This window comes from Artibeus jamaicensis, unplaced genomic scaffold (genome assembly GCF_021234435.1).
Source record: "Artibeus jamaicensis isolate MK-2021 breed Jamaican fruit bat unplaced genomic scaffold, CSHL_Jam_final contig_908, whole genome shotgun sequence".
Classification (NCBI taxonomy): Eukaryota; Metazoa; Chordata; class Mammalia; order Chiroptera; family Phyllostomidae; genus Artibeus; species Artibeus jamaicensis.
Window position 1 is genome coordinate 3,481,123 of NW_026522009.1, and position 16,979 is coordinate 3,498,101.

At 35.1% G+C, this 16,979-nt stretch overlaps 1 protein-coding gene across 16 annotated transcripts in view; it reads left to right on the top strand.

Moving 5' to 3' along the window:
• ADGRL3 (adhesion G protein-coupled receptor L3) overlaps positions 1-16,979 on the top strand; it is a 770,297-nt gene that overhangs the window by 522,516 nt on the left and 230,802 nt on the right. The window lies entirely within an intron of this gene.

Consider the following 16,979-nt stretch of genomic DNA (forward strand, 5'->3'; position numbering starts at 1 on the left):
CACCATTCTGGCTAGATGTGGTTTCTTTAATTCCATAACTGTTAGACTTCCATTCAACTCAAATTCTGACAGCTCTTGAGTAGTCCTTGTGCTACATTTTAGTCATAATTTGGATGCAGTCATTGGAGGAGGTGAGCCATGTCTGCCTTTGCTGCTGTTTTGACTAGAAGTCATTAGCTGCTTGTTGATATGAAGCAAAGTGGTATTTAGATAAGGATACTATAGTTAAAGTTACTTGCATGGACTGAGAAAGATAACTGCAGTTGTGGTCAGAAAAAGTTAATATCCAGCCATCTATGTACTGAAAATAGTTGACTCAAAGCGGGCTTGGTGGTAGCAGAGGCTAAAGGTAGAATTTGGAACCCTTCTCATCGTTTTAATTAATCTACTAAAATCAAGAAGTATTTTAGTATATATTTGGATACTTTTGGTGATTTTTTCTAATAATGGAATTTCTTGTAAAGGGTTATCATGAACAGCCAGGTTTGGACTAAACTCCTGTAGAACCTTCTCAATATCAGAGCCAGTTGTAAGCCATCAAGCATAACCCTGAGGAGAAGTGCGTGAAAGTGATTCCTCCAGGTGTATAATATTTTCAAGATAATGTGGTGACCATATTCTGGAATAACAATTTAATGTTTCGCCTTTATAATAAATAAATTTGATTGCTTTATTCATTTGTGGGGTTTTTTGTCATCAGGTTTACAGATTTTGTCCTTTGTACATGATTTATATAGATGAGTCTGCTTTTGTACACAGTTAATTCTGTGATTTTATTAGGTTGAAAAAATAGTTAAGAAAGTCCAATAGCCTCAAACTTTCCATGAAGGTAGCACAGAGTCATCCATGGTGTTCAGTCACAGATGACTGTGCCCATTAGTATTGACATTGCTTTTCTGCTTTGGCACCTCTTGGTAAGACTATTTTCCCTTCTGCAAAATAATCCACTTGAGAATGAGGTCCGTCCAGGAGGTAACCATCCATGTAATATGAAAAAGAGAGACATTTATGGAAGCAGATACAAGATTCAAGAAACATTGTACACAGGACAATGAAGCCTGCCTCCTTCAAGATAGGGTCCTTGGGACCTCACTCAGTTCTTTTCCTTGGTATCAGCTACATCATTGTATTTTCCTGAATCTCATCAACATTCTACAATCTCTTCCTTGTCAAAGGTGATTTCAGTTTTGGGAAGAGCCAGAAGTTGCTAGGTGCCAACTCCGGGCCATAGGGGGGCTGAGTTACCTGTGTGATTTGATGTTTCACCAGAAACTCTGCTCAAGATGTGATGCACGAGCAGGTGCATTGTCATGATGAAGCTGCCAGTCACCAGTGGCTGCAGCCTTCTAAATCATTTGAATAGTTTCTGCAGAGGAATGTTCAAGCTTAATGCAAAATTTGATGCAAATTTGTTGTTCTACTCCCTCAGTCACTTTAAATGCAAGAGCCACACAGCACACATGCTCAAAAGTGTCTACCGCCCCACTGACTAGTACAATGAAGTTGTCATTGTTCACACTTATACATTCCATTCCACTCTCCTTGGCTGCCAGTTTAAGTCGATGTTGTGCAAACTTTTCTCCTTGCATTAAAAACAGCTGGACTTTTTTCTGGACAGACCTTGTATGCTCATTTTTAGAAATGAGGTCATTGATCATTACTTGGTAAAGCTATTATGAAATTGGAGGCTATAAATTATGACTTCTGATAGTTTTGTATGACTTTTTAACTTGGTCTAGCATTTGTATGAGAATTAAGCATTTAGAATCTCAATGATATTTGAATATACCATCAGCAACTGATGTAAAATATTATTAATAAAATTATTTATGAATATCATAATATGAAACAGATTTTTTAATTAAGAGTAGATTTAAATTCTATTCATTTTCTAATCTTTTTAATTAATTAATAGAATTTTACTTTTATGAAAGTCAGGTGTTGGGTACTACATTAAAGTGAGAAAACCAACATCCCTTCATTGAAACCATAGCTTCTTGTTATAAGTAGATCTTTGGACTATCACATTCTAAACCCTGTGGCAGTTTAAACACAAAAAGGAAAAGAGCCCTGGCCAGTGTGGCTTTGTCTGTTGAAGTATTGCCCAGTAAACTGAAATGCAATGGGTTTGATTCCCCATCCATGCACATGCCTAGGTTGCATGTTTGATCCCCAGTTGAGGCACATAGGAGAGGTCCCTTGTTTGGGGCGCCTACAAAGGCAATCTATTGATGTTTAACTCTCACATCGATGTTTCTCTCCTCTCTCTCTCATTGCTTCTTTCTAAAATCAGTAAGTATGTCCTACAGTGAGCATTAAAAGTAATTATAATGACTTAGCATCAATTGTTCCTTCTATATGGAAGGAGGATACAATGACAAGTCTAGCTTCCCCACATAGTATAAGCAACGGATCCTCAAAGCAGGCTGCGTCAAGATTCTTGCGTGATGCCTGATGTCCACAAAGTGCATTATCAAGATATAACAGTGCTCCTTGATGATTTCATGATTTCATGATCTTGAATGTATATAAAATAATATCCATAAAGGTTTCTCCCTTGCTCATATATGAAGTGATTTATATGTTATTTAATGATTTAGCAAGTTTTTTTCTAGTTTTTTATAACATTGCTATCTAAATTTTCCAATTTGTCTCCCCTTTCTTGCTGCTTCATAAGCACTTGAGTAACTGATAATGTGTAACATTAAAAGAATCATGTTAGCCCTCCAAATATGCTTATTCAAAAAAGTCCTATAAAAGATTAAAATGTATTAGTTGAGTTATATATGGCTGAATTAATTGATTTGAAATGATACTAGTAAATTTTTGAATGGTCAAGGAAAAAAAGCTGAAGTAATTAGCTTTCTTTTAGTTCTGTTTCCCAGACAACATGCACATGCTTGTGCAGACAGTATTAATTAAAATGATTTTTTAAAAATATTATTTATTTATTTATTATTAGAGATGGGAAAGGTGGAAGAAAGAGAGGGAGAGAAACATCAATGTGTGGTTGCCTCTCAAGCACCCCCTACTGGGGACCTGGTTCATAACCCAGACATGTGCCCTGCCTGGGAATCAAACTGGTGACCCTTTGGTTCACAATCCAGCACTCAATCCACTGAGCCACACCAGCCAGGGCAGAAATGCTTTCCTTTTAAAGTAAGAGAAGCCTAATTCAAATTAGCTAGCACTGAAAGAAAGAGTTGAATGTCCAGTTAACTAGACATCCAAAAAGTAAGGCTTGCTTCATGCCTAAAAAAGGAAGTGTTTATATTCTATTATCAAGGGCCTTATGTCAGTCCTTAAATTCTCCATCTTCTGACTGGCCCACTTTCCAGATACACTCCTTCCACATGGCCTCAGATGACCACTGGTATCTTCAAGCCTATATTCTTCATGGAGCTCAGGTTCTCATAGAAGGAATTTCTTTTCTCCCTGTTAGTGCTAGCAAGTTCCAGAGAAGAATCCGATGGTGTCTTCTGATATGTAGAACCTCTGAGCAAGCAAACCTGTGCGATGAACTCACATCTCAGAATTTAGAGGACACTGGACAGGGTCAGCCTACCTGTTGTGTTTAAACTGAGGAAGATGAATACTGAATGCTATATGTATCCTGAAACAAAAGAATGCTGGAAAAGAAAATAGACATATTATTCTATATACCATAAAATCATCTAGATTTACATTAGCAGAGATTTTTTATAATATTGGAATAATATTTATTGCTTCTTTGCTGTTTCCCCAAATAGAAATCTTAAAATAAAATCCTTTATGAATAATAAGTATCACTTTAATCTCACTTGAGACAAGCTGAAATATGTCTTATCAGATACTATTTTGTGAAGTCTGAAGGAAAAAAAATAAAACTGTGCTATGCAAAATTTTTACCCAAATTGAGATATAACAGGATCCAAGGGATTCATTTAACTGTACATGATACTACAATAAAAAATAAGATGACTTTTTAGAAATATGAAAATAGTATTTCTGTCTCTTAAAGGGGAAAACAAAACTATCAAATAAAATGGCAAACCTATGAAAAAATATTTTTATTAAAATCTAATATAGAGTATTTTAAAATCAGTCAAATTCTATACTGTTATTTTATAAACATTTCCACTTTTATGATAATTTTCACTTTTTATAGGTAAGTATAATATAAATGCCTAGTACCTTCAAATTATGCTAATAATGCTTCTTATTCTTTGAGTGTAAAGCTGGATTGTAACTTTTTCAAATTCCTTTGATTCAGACTGCAAACAAAAAGTTGGATAAATGTCAAAAATGAACAATTTTTACAAAAGTTCAGATTTTTCATCTGACAGCCTTTTAGCACACAGAAGGGAGCTGTCAGAAGTTCACTACAGGAAATTTCATTCTATGCAATGATATATTTTAGACTTTATTGAAAAGAATTATATGGCAAAATTCACTGTCATCATCCTGCAACAATATCCATATCCTTTTATTTCTGTATGTGCCAATCTAGTCTTATTATGCTTGGGTCATTCTGATTCTGCTTTTGTCAGCCTATTCATGCAATACATTTGCAAGGAATTTTCTCATTTCAGGGCTTTGGGGGCATATATTAGTCTCTGTGAACTAAATGAGCGTGCTTGGGTCCTGCTGAGATGTCTTCCTGAGAGATCTTCTCACAGGTCACATGGATTGATGAAAAGGAAGGAGAAATTCTGACCTAATTGTGGGGACAATAAATGTCTTTCGGTCTTTCTTTAAAAGAACAATTAATATCACAAACCATATGTGTATATTTATAAAAATCTCCTCTGTTGTCTTGCCTAATGATAATATGTATGAAATACTTCTTTGCACACTGAACCTATAAGAAGTATATGGAGTATTTGAATTTTTCTGTTGTTCTCTGAAGTATGCTTGCTATGATTCTTCTCTGAGATTTGTTGGCTCAGGACCCCAGAGAGAAAGTACCCAATGAGCACCATTTGCGAGTAATGTACAATGAGTAGCTTTTACTTTGAGCTCTATATTGTCACACTACTCCATTGATGATTTTTTTGTCAAATCCAGCTGCTAGTTTTGTATCCTTGGGAGTGGGGTCTTAGGGAGAAGTGTTAGCATTTTCTTTCTATCCACCTATGTCAGATTCCTTTAACAAGCTTTTTTTTTTGGAGTTAGTGTTACTGGATGTTTTCTGATCTATCAGCAGGGAGAAGAACATTTAACATGTTTTTCTTAGCATGCTAGGATAGGCTTTGAAGCAGAACTTTAAAAACATAAGCACAGCAGGCCAGCATCCTGGCTCTGTACTCTAGGGAACAAACCTCTTTGTTGTGAATATTCTGGTCTACACTTTTCCTCTTGCTGCTTGCTCCTGTGGTTTTCTAGAGGCAAATTTTCGCCTGCTAGTTCTCCTTTGAAGTAATTCTGATATCTCTTTTCAGGCACCAGAACCCTTTCTTCTGAACACATAGTTTCAGTCTTCTTTTATGGCATCAACTGTTTTCAGTTCTGTTTATCCAAGTTTTTCAGTTTATCATACTAATGCAATTGTCACCTACTTAATAAGTATATTATTCAGGGAAATGAAATTGATAAAATGCATTAGAAGAACATATAAAATAAATCTACGTTATATAAATGCATTTGGTTAAAGTATTATTTGGGGGAATTGGGATGTGTCTCATTTTGTAGAGACGATCAAGAACCCCATGAATGTTGTCTGCTAGAAATGAACAGGCTGACAGGCTTATCATAGTAATCAAATGTGTCACATTTCCCAATTAAACAATATTGGTTGCACTATGGATTTCTTTCTATTTTTGAAAGAAAATTTCCCAAAGTTTTAGCCATGTTAACATGTTTTAATTTTGTTTAATATTATTCATAGGAACTTTCACCAGAAATGCATTGAGTTCATACAATGTGTAATGCACCTTAGTGCGTCCGAGGATGTCAGAGAAGACGTGGAAACTGTAGTTGTTATGCCTCCCGTCCTCACGGACTCTGATGTCTGAACTGTTCTATGTAAAATCTTCACTAAATGTGTTCATTTAGATTACTCCTTCAATAAAGGCAGGTTAGAGAAGTGAAAGGAAGGTTTGGTTTGATTATTTCTAAAACTATAACAAATTGTAAAATAAGTTTAAGGAATTCTAGAATAATTTGAGAGTATCCAAGCTATGTGCATGTATAACTATACATACAAATATAAGTATAAAATATATGCACTTGGTTGCTATTCACATTTTCCCGTGTAATACACAATTGCTGGAGAACACAAATTTTTCAATATTATACAACTTTTAGTAATGGAAATAATGAATATAAAGTCTATTTCACCTTTTTGTTACCTTGGAATTTGCTATCTATGCTGCATGTTGAAAAAGGTTAAATAATTGGCATGTTAAAAATATTAGTTTACTTATTTTGAGAGGTAAATTGAATTATAAGTAAAAATATGTGTTCAGTAAATCAACACTGTGTTCTTTATGAAGTTATGTCATAAATAAAATACCATGGACAATACCTCATCTTTTTCTCTCTTCAAAAGTACTTTGTAATTTGGTGAATCATGTTTCCAAATAGTACAAGTGAATTAGCAGCATGAACATAACAGAGAAGTTCATCCTTACAGAATTGCAGCATTAGCCTTGTGTTCATTCTTCTGTCAGGCTTTCCTGAGTCACCCAAGGAAATTTAATTCTCAATTATCAAGGTTATTTTTGTCCTTTTTATAGATAAAAATAAGTATCTACTGAACACCAACTGTGAGTCACACAAATATTTATTAGACCTACCTTAACAAATGAATCTCCCAGTTGAAGCCTATAATTTTATATCTCTGATTGTAAATTCCAAAAGTTGACAGTTTCCTGGTTTATTCTTGGTATTCGTAACCTAGTAGGCACTCATTAAATATCGTCCTAATGGATGAAAGTGTAATAAAGGAAATTAATGAAAGCTCATTCATAGTGCCTTTCTCTTTTGTCATTATTCAGGTTGAAGACTTATTTTACTCTGTCTCTGCAAGCTCCAGAATCAGTAACTGCTATAAAACTAACATTAAATAATTTATTTTTAAATCTTACAATTTTAGAACAACTAATCCTTGAACAAAAATATATCATCAAGAAGACCATATCTACTTCATTATCATAGTCCTGCACAGAGTGTTATTTAAGCACCATGAAATATCTGAATATCTATGAGCAATGCAGCTGATATATTAGACGATCCAAAGCAATAGCTAAGCTTGCCTACATTTCAGTCTCCCACTTACACAGTCAGATTTTGACTGCCAGAAATCATGGTTACGATCGATTCCAAGTTGACCCAAAATGACTGTCTTAGTATCTCTCCAAAAATTAGGTGACAGAAAATTCTTTTAAAAAGTTACTTTTATTCCTTATGTTTATTATTTTGGTTAAAACTGTCTGAAATGAACATCATAACAATGAAATGAACCAAAAGGAAATACTTATTAAAGGGGTAGGGAGGATAAAGGAACTCATATCTAATGAAACTTGATTCTGTAGTAGACACTGATAATCATTATTTCACTATTAATTGCATTCTCAGAGTAAATCTGTTACCTACATAATTTCAAAAAAGTGAATTGACTTAGAATCTTCCTTTTATACATCATTCCTAGCTCAACTTTGTTAGCCAATGGCATTTATGTAATTTCTACATTTTCTATCATTAAAAAAAGATAAAAAAGGAGCAGGGATTAAATAGGTGGAACATAGAGAATTTTTAGGACAGTGAAAATACTATATATAATACCATAATGATATACACATATTATTGTACATTTGTCCAAACCCATAGAATATACAAAGCAAGAGTGAGCCCCAGTCCTGTGATGCTTACAATGTATCAGTATAGGTTCGTCAGCTGTAACACACGTACCACTGTGGTGGGGACACTGATAATGGGTACGCCTCTTCTGGGGGAAGGGGGTATATGGGACATCTCTGTACCTTCCCTGTTAGTTTTGCTGTGAATTTTAAACTACTCTAAAAATAAAAAGTCTTAGTACTATTGTTTTTTAAAAAATAAATAGACAGAGTAGTACAGAGGAAAGAACACATTACTAGGATTTATATAACTATTTTCGTGTGTCTGCCTCTGCCCTGCACTAGAGAGTGACCTTAGAGGTGTCCTGTATGTTGTCTGGGCCTATTTATTCCTAAATTATACAAGTTGAGCTAGAGGATTTATAAAGAAACCATTCCATTTTTGGTATTTTGTTTTGTCCAATTAACTGTGTCATTATATGTGTAATTGTGTTTTATGCTTACATTTAGTTGCAGTCATCAAATTATTACACTGTCTTGTGAAGTGCTATCCTATTTCTGATTAAAAGAATGTTGTGTTATCTGTGCTATTTGTAATATTTTATGATGTTGTACATTCTTAATATTGCATATTGCATTCTTGGATCCTTAATATTAAGATCTAAATGCAATATAAGGATCTAAATGTATTGGAAGGCATGGTAAGCAGTGGAAGGTCTAAATTACCTTTAAGAGCAGGATTGATAAATTGCAGAATATCCATATGTTTTAATATAGCAAAAACTCAAATAAATAAATATGTGTTTGAGACAGAGAAAGAAGGAGAGGCAGAGAGGAGAATTTGTTTAAGAGCATGGAGTAATGCCAGAAAGAAAATATGCGGGAAACAGGAAAGAAAGGCCATCTGCGGAAGGTCATCGGGTTGGCCCTATGCTGTCATTTTGTCCCCATTCAATATGTACCATGTTCTTGTGCTACCTCTTCAAATAATTAGTACAGTTAATAAGAACAGGAATTTTAGAATGAAAGTGAATACCAGTTATTAAGTTGTGTATTAGTTTTCTGTCCCTGTTGGAACAAATCATGACAAATTTAAATGCTTACACCATGCAAATTTATTATCTTACATTACTCTAGTCTGACCAGGCTAAAAATCAGTTCTTCATCAAGACTCTTAGAAGGATCCTTGTTCTTTTCAGTTTCTAAAAGTAGCCCCATTCCTTGGTTCCTTCCCTCCCTCCATCTTCAGAGTCAACAATAGCTTATCTAGTTTTACTCACATAGCATCATTCTTAAGGACTCTTCTGCTTTCCTTTTTGACTTCTAAGAGCTCCTGTAGTTCGATAGCATCATCTCCACATCTTAACCTTAATCACATCCGCCAAGTCCCATCTGCTATGTGAGATACCACATTCACAGATTCTGGGAATTAGGAGGTGAGCATATTCAGCAGACTATCAACCTACTTACCATAAGTCATAAGCAAAATTTTGAGGTAACTTTTATTCCTAAATCAAACTTGCTCTGGCTGAGAAGAAGCCTTGGGAACAGCTCCTTGTATGTCTCATACCAATTGACCAACTGTAGTCGCTGACCATTGTGTTCATAGTCTATCTGATTAGGTTTGTCTTTGTTAACCAGTTTTGATATTTCTAATCTAGCTTTTCACAGGTCTCCACCCTGAATGCTCACATGCTTAATGGAATAGGCCTTAATATTAATGGATTCAACATTATTGTTTTCTTACTCCATTATGTGACAAACTCGGGCTTTGTACAGTGTTGATAAAGAATAGGAAAGATGTTTGTTGAATAGTGTCAGCAAGGATGTGGAAGAAAGGAACCCCTCACGCGCTGTTGGTGGGAATGCAGACAGGTGCAGTGATTGTGGAAAGCAATATGGAGTTACCTCAAATAATTAAAAATGAAACTGCCTTATGACCCAAGGACTCCACTTCTGGGAATATAGCTGAAGAAACCTAAAACACTGATTCTGATTTGAAAGAATATATACACACCTGTGTTCATTGCAGTGTTGTTTACAGTAGCCAAGATATAGAAGCAATCCAAGTGTCCATCAGTACATGAGAAGGTAAAAAAGATGTATTACATTTACAAAATGGAATAGTACTCAGCCATACGAAAGAAAGAAAGAAAGAAAGAAAGAAAGAAAGAAAGAAAGAAAGAAAGAAAGAAAGAAAGAAAGAAAGAAAGAAAGAAAGAAAGAAAGAAAGCCTTACCTTTTTTAGCAACATGGATGGACCTAGAGAGTTTTGTGCTAAGTGAATAAGCCAGTCAAAGAAAGACAAGTACAATATGGTTTCACTTATATGTAGAATCTAATGAAAAAAATATATGTAAACTAACAAAGAAAATAAAAACAGATTTATAAATACAGAGAATAGACTGGCAACTGTCAGAGGGAAGGAGGATTAGGGGGCTGGGTCAAAAAGGTGAAGAGACTAAGCAAAGGAACAATAAACAACTCATGGACAATACCATGGTGATTACCAGAGGGAGAGGGGGGTTGGTGAAGATAGCAGGGGGTACAGGAAGGATAAATGGGGATGGAAGGAGACTTGCCTTGGGTTGGTGAACACACAGTACAATATGCAGATGATGTATTTTAGAATTGTACACCTGGAACCTTCATAATTGTGGTAATCAATATCACCCCAGTAAATTCAATATGATTTTTAAAAGTAATATAAAATATGTTAACATGTATGTGTTTGGAGGGTGGAGAGATCCACTTCAGAAGTCCTTTATCCAGCTTCTAGAAATCAAAATAATTCAAGTAGATCTGTATTACTGAAACCTAATGCTTTTCTTTTTTATTGTTGTTCAACTACAGTTGTCTCCATTTTCCCACCACCACTCTCACCTGCTCTACCCACCCCCACCTCTTACCCTCAATCCTACCCCCCTTGGCTTTGTCCACGGGTCCTTTATACATGTTAAAACCCAATGTTTTTTTAAGTCCTCCATTTAAAAAAATGCCAGGAAAAGGATCATATACTTTACTCTCGTAGAATGTAACACTTTATACATTGTCTGAGAAACATCATTTTAGAATCCTGATTGGACCATGATGTAGTCTTATAGTAATTTAAGCAGCTGAGAAACAGAAGAAAACTAAATATTCTTAAAGTTTTAGAAATTATATTATATTTGACTTCTCTTCTCACCCCCATGGATGTGGAAGCAGTGAGCTATGTAGTTAATAACATGGTCTCTGGACTTGAACCCTAATTCCCATCCACCCTGTTGTGTAACCTTGAAAATACACTTAACCTTACAGAGCTTTAGTAACTTCGTTTTTTTTATGGAAAGCAATGTTTACCTCAAACTATGTCTTAGTATCGGGCTCCTAGAAAATAGCCATTTTTATTAACGTGATCTTCAGTTTTCCAATGTGTTCATTCTTGTTTATTTTTGAAGGATTACACAAAACTAGAAATTCAGGGATGATAAGTGCTCTGACTTCTTTTTCCATATATTCTTCTAATTTATGGTTGTAATGCTTGCTACAGGAGGTTTTTGCGACTTCCATGGAATAATTCTGAAGTGATGCTTCCAAAATGCAGTGTTTGTCATTTGATGACCAAGTCTATTTTCCATGCTTGTGAAAGAAAGAAATGCATTTGTATGGTTTTGTAGACTATATTTCCCTCTATATTTGTGAGCATCTGAAATTCACCATAAACATAAAGAATTTCTCCATTCAACAAAATTTCAGCACCAAGACAAATGCGATATTTTGCAGGCTGAAAGGTTTCATTTCTTGCTGATTTCTTTCTGGAAATTGCTGCATTAAATTTTATGTTAAATTTGTTTTTTCATAATGTATCTTAGTACCATAATGATATTATTATTGTTTTTTAAAGAACTTTTTTATTTTATAGCTACATACTCAAATAACTTACAATTGACATTATCCAAAGTCTGAGATTTGCTTCAGCATATTCTGGAATGGGGAAGGGGACATGGGAACCGACAGGTGACAATAAAGACCCTGAATTGACCATTGGTGATAGGCACAGGTAGTGGTAGAAAACTGCACCTTCTTCCCTTCTAGGATCTTTGGCTTGTCTAATAATTAAGTTGACATTAGAAAGATGAACAGGAGAAAGACAAATTTCATTTCTAACGAAGCAGAGACCCATCAAACTATGAAACTCAAAGGAGTGGACAGAGCAGGAAGCTTTTAGACTAAGAAACCATGTTTTCTGAAGAACTGACAGGACAAAGGAGTTTGGGTTTGGAGAAGTAGACGGGTGAAGAAGTAACAAGGTTTGCTTATATGTCTTTCTTGGCCCTGAATTCCCTACCTTTGTTGATAAGGATGCCTTCTACCTTCTTGGTACAGGGAGGGTACCCTAACATGGGAGATTTATTTCCCACTTTCAGGGGGACATAGCAGGGTCAGAGGGTCCTTCTTGTACTTGCTCTTTCTCAAGAAACTTTAATTCAAAATAACCAATAAGCCAGAGTGGCATATTTTCAAGTGGCATATTCTGCTTCCCTTCGTGTGTATTCATTCTTTCTGCTTTTGTACCTTTTTGAATATTTTTATCATTTTAATCACCGTTTTGCTCACACTGTATCTGTGGTTCCCTGTCCCCTGTCCCTCTTCCTCATCTGATCTGTTCCTATCCACCTATAACATTCCTTCTGGGCCCCCCCAGCCCTAGCTTTTCACTAAGTACCACCTGCCTTTCCCTCAGTCTCAGCCTCGTTCAGTACTGTCCCTCATGTCACTTACCTCAGTTAGATGCTATTGTCATGCCCTTCTCTATCATCTTTATTGAGGTTACATATCATACTTCAAGTCACCACCCAACCTTTCATCTAGAACTAAATCTCTCAGTGGAGGGCTTCTGTTGTTGACTTGTTCATATGGTATCGTTATTACTGACCACACAGAGGGAGTGGGTTCTGGAGAAATACTTGCTGATTGAAATCACACACACACACATACACACACCCCACAAGAAATTTACTTTAATTTCACATCACTCTGTTTTCTGTGTCTCAAGTAATATTCACTGGGGAAAAGCCCATCACTGACCTTTGCTTCTTCATCAATAACTTTATATCCTCAATAAATCAAGCATGAAGTTGTTTCTTTGCTACCTCTTATTTTACTAAATTCACTGAAAATAAGTATGAATAATAAGATGAACGGGTGGGGGAAAGAAACCTGAATGAAAAGATAGGTATCAAATCGGCAGCTTCACAAATCTTTTCTTTAATGATTACTTTTGATTGGTGTTTACATCTTCCCCTGAAAACTGACTTTATAAATGCCAGATGGTTATAGTCAGACTGGGATTTGAAGACAGAAAAAGCAAGCTGCTATAATGCTACGCAGGCCCAATTTTCCATCAGCAACAAACAAGACACTGACCTCTGGTGTTTTTCATCAGTAGCTAAGGTTATTCTTAATGAGTAAATAAACTCCTTTTTGAGGAGGCTTAGTTACTTTCAGAGTATTGGAAAAACTTTGAAAAATTCTCCATGCTGTTCTTAAATATAGTTTCGTATAGATTCCCTCAATCTGCATGGATGGTTGTAGTAGGGCACAGATGTAGAGATGGAACTGCCTATTATACTAAATATTGTAAAGGAAAATGATAATATTAAAACCCCCAGGAGCAAAAATCTGAGATCTACTTTATTTTTCGTAGGGAGGAGAAATGTAATATCTCTGGAACATATAATCAAGATCAGAAGTTGAAATTCTAAAGCAAACAAACAAAACAAAGTCATCAAATCTGCCAGGAGGGACATAAACTGTTAAACTTGTTTATAACACTATATAGAAAATGAGTAAAATTTGAGTTGAAAAAAAAAGGTATAAGCAGAGAAACCAATGAGGGCTGTGTGCTAGTAAAATTTGTTTCTACTTTATGAAAAAAAGTTGTGTTCATATTTCCAATCGTATATCTTCACATTTTATCTGTCTTATTCATTGGTCACATGAATGACTAAGAATATGTGTAATATTTGAAATAAATCTGTTAGGAAAAAGCATCCCCTACCAGCACCATTTCATTACTTTACTCTTAGTTATTAAATTAGGTTTGCACCCTTATCTATAGTTTTATCTTTTTAGTTTTCTTATAAAAGTCCGATATCTCTTGTCTTCTCTTGAACTCTTCAAATACTGCTGATGGAAATTAAGTTAGGCCTTTTGTGGTCATCCTATTTAAAATTGCAACCTACCCCTCTCAATCCTGGTCCACATGAGCCTGTTCTAATTTGTTACCATTGCATATAATATCATTGATGTATTTATTATGGAAATTGCTTTTTTGCTGCCTTCCCCTACATAAGGGTGTGGATCATCATTCATTTTGTTCTGTGATGTGTGTCAACCAACTAAAAAAATCACCTGTCATGTATTAGGCACTGAAGTAATATTGATTAATGGATTAATGAATAAATAATTGATGTATAATAGTAATAGCTAAAATTGCTAAGTACTGTACTATGTACTAAGCACAGTTCTAATTACAACAGAAGTGTAAAATTAGTCTTCAGAACATCCCTATGAGGTCAGTGCTATTATAATCCCATTATATAACTGAGGCACATAGAAGTTAAACAGTTTGATAGTTGCTGGCATTAACAACTAACTTCTATGGCTAAGTTATACGGCTAATAGTGGCACACTCCAGATACTGACATAGGCATTTATGTTTCCCAGGCACTTTTATGCTAAACTGCCTTTAGTTTACACACAAAGCCTGATGGGAAAAGTATGTGTTCTCATAAAAAACTAGCTCTGGTTCTTTTTAATGTCTCCACACTACTGAAAGATCATGCCTTGAAAATGATGGCTCACTAAGAAAGGCTTCCAAGGTAAGAGAGGATGAGGGCTGTGGGCAATTTTCTATAGGTTCCTGTAAAGGGTTTGCTTGTCTTCCTGTTCTCTGACATGAGGATTGACAACTGCCACCTCATTTCACTCTTGAATGCCACCAATTTCTCAAGATAGTTTCCTGAGTCTAAAATGTGGGTTTGGGGCCCTATCAAATATCTTTCTGTGGTTCTGAAAAACTATATTGATGATCCGATATGCAAGTAAAGTATTGACAGTAGAAAAAAGAACCCAAAAAAGCTTTTTCTTATACTTAGTCAATTGACAGTAACCTCCATAATTTTTAGTTTTTATTCTTCAGTCAGAAATCTCCATCCCCAGACTGAAACCTATTACTGCATTTCAGATCTTCCTCTAAATCTTAAGAGTTTCGGTCATTTCCTCCCAAGGTGGAGTTTCCTGCCATGCCTCATCCCCTGTGGTTTGCTAGATTTCTCCTTGGAGAGAGAATGAAAATTATGGCAGTGTAAGTTTAAGACTTGATTATCAATAATCCCCATCCTGTTCTGCTGGTTCCTTAACATCCCCATTCCCTTTCAGGACATCCACAGGGTGATCTAGTGCTGCCTGAAGTGTCCCTGGTCAGCACTCTTGGCGTTTCATGCTTGTCTAAAGACCAGAGACTAATGTGGACTTAAAGGGATTCTACTTAAACCTGAATATAGAGCTGGCATTTTCAAAGGCTGTATTTGTCAAAGTTTAGTCACTAAAATCTATACATATTTCTTCTAGGTTTAGCATAGACTTAAAGTCAGAATGCCTCTGACCTTGCTAATTACTAGCTGCATGTGCTTGAGCAATTTGCTTAATTTCCTCTCCTTCTTATATATAAGAATATTAACTTGGTACCTACCTTTAAATCCTCATAGTGATGTTGGATGCATAAAAGGAGCTGAGGTATTTTTGAGTACATGGCAGTTATTATTATTTGTGGTCAAAGCCATGTTCCTTGATTAGACAAGAAATCAATATTATTTTATAAGATGAGGTTATGGTGAACACATATAAAGTGAATGATTCTTATTTTCATTTACGTGATCTATAAAGTTTCAAACCAATTCATTGGTAATGACACAGGAACTTAAAAACGAAAATGTTTTTGCAACTAAATATGCAACAGAGGTAAGCGTCAGATGTTTTTATAATTAAGATAATCTGAAGTTTTCAATAAGCTATATTACACACAGACTGCCAACAATGCACAATCCCTATCTTATTTCCTTTATAATAGTACCTTTATTGTTCCACTGAAACATGGCCAGTGCGTGCACAATACTCCAGTTACAATTATGAGGGGCTTGGTATATTACAGCGACTCCGCTGTGCCTGCCGTTAGCTAGAAGAGTGCTGGGAGCAACAGCAGCTACTATCAACAGGGAGCCATATTAATTATTTGAAATGTGCCTCATAAGAGGAATCAGCAGTTTATTACAAGTTGAATATTACTTTAAACGGGAAGGTTACTCTAACTGTTATCATAGTCTATGTATCATTAACTTTCCTTGTTTAGGAAAAGAGATTAACAACCCTGTAAATTGCTGCAGTAAATGTGTAAAATGTAACTGCATATTCCCATCGTAGGAAGAAAGTAGTGGGTCCTCCAATTCTACTCAAACCTTCTTTATATAAAGTAGCTTCAGAAATTGAACCGATTCTGTATTTGTGCTTTCTTGTTATGAAATCCAAATTGGTTGCTGGATCATCATTATACAAACTACAGCTGCTTTGAACATTAGGAAAAATTTGGGGGTGTTTTAATATAGCAGTTGCTTTAATAAGATGCTCATCCTTCAAATCAACTTTAATGCTTTAGCTCATAAGACAGAAAGTACATTACAAACACATGAGCTTGCAGAACGTTTTGTAAGCAAGAGAGAATGGCTTCATCTACCTGGTTTTTATATTGTGGTCATTTTTTTCCTCATCAAATGTCATAAGCAAAAGTAGCATTTTATTAAAGAATGTAAGTATATCCTAAAATAAAAAATTTAATTAGGATTGTAAAGTTATTAAAGTAAGTACTAATCAAAGTGTTATTTGACATTGATGCCAATCTGCAACGAATAAGTGAAGGAATAAAGAATGTTTAGGAAATGTATCACAGACTCACAGAGTACTTAGTATCTGTTTAATCTAACAATTAAACATTAGGACTTATAATTTGCATGTTTTGGGTTTGGGTTTTTCCATTTCATTTTTCTTAAATCATTTTAATTGTATTTTAAGTATTATTCCACAATAAAATTATAATTTAACAATAACAACAACACCAACAACAAAAACTGAATTGTGTAAGAAAGACTGATTTAATTGGTT